The sequence below is a fragment of the Fulmarus glacialis genome, unplaced genomic scaffold, assembly GCF_000690835.1.
Source record: "Fulmarus glacialis isolate BGI_N327 unplaced genomic scaffold, ASM69083v1 scaffold19064, whole genome shotgun sequence".
In the NCBI taxonomy this organism is placed as follows: domain Eukaryota; kingdom Metazoa; phylum Chordata; class Aves; order Procellariiformes; family Procellariidae; genus Fulmarus; species Fulmarus glacialis.
The window spans coordinates 27,805-28,098 of NW_009207612.1; positions in this window are offsets into that span (position 1 = coordinate 27,805).

Below are 294 nucleotides of genomic sequence, written 5' to 3' on the forward strand. Positions count from 1 at the left end.
GGGACGCGCCCCGCCCATCCCCGGGGAAGGGTCCGCCACGGAAAATCCTCCCAGACAATCGCTGTCCCAGCAGGATTTTGCACATCCAGCCCCCTCCGCCCCCGGGGAGGGAGCATCGAGGCTCGGAGGGAGCATGACTAACTGGCGCGCGGTGGGGCCCAGCCTTGGGGCCAGCCCCACGGAGCATCTTAACATTCCTGGCACTTGTACCATGTAATCGGGGAGAATAGCCCGGCAATCCGCCTATTTGTTCGGGGAGATACAAGGAATGCGCCCCACACGGCACCCGCCCGC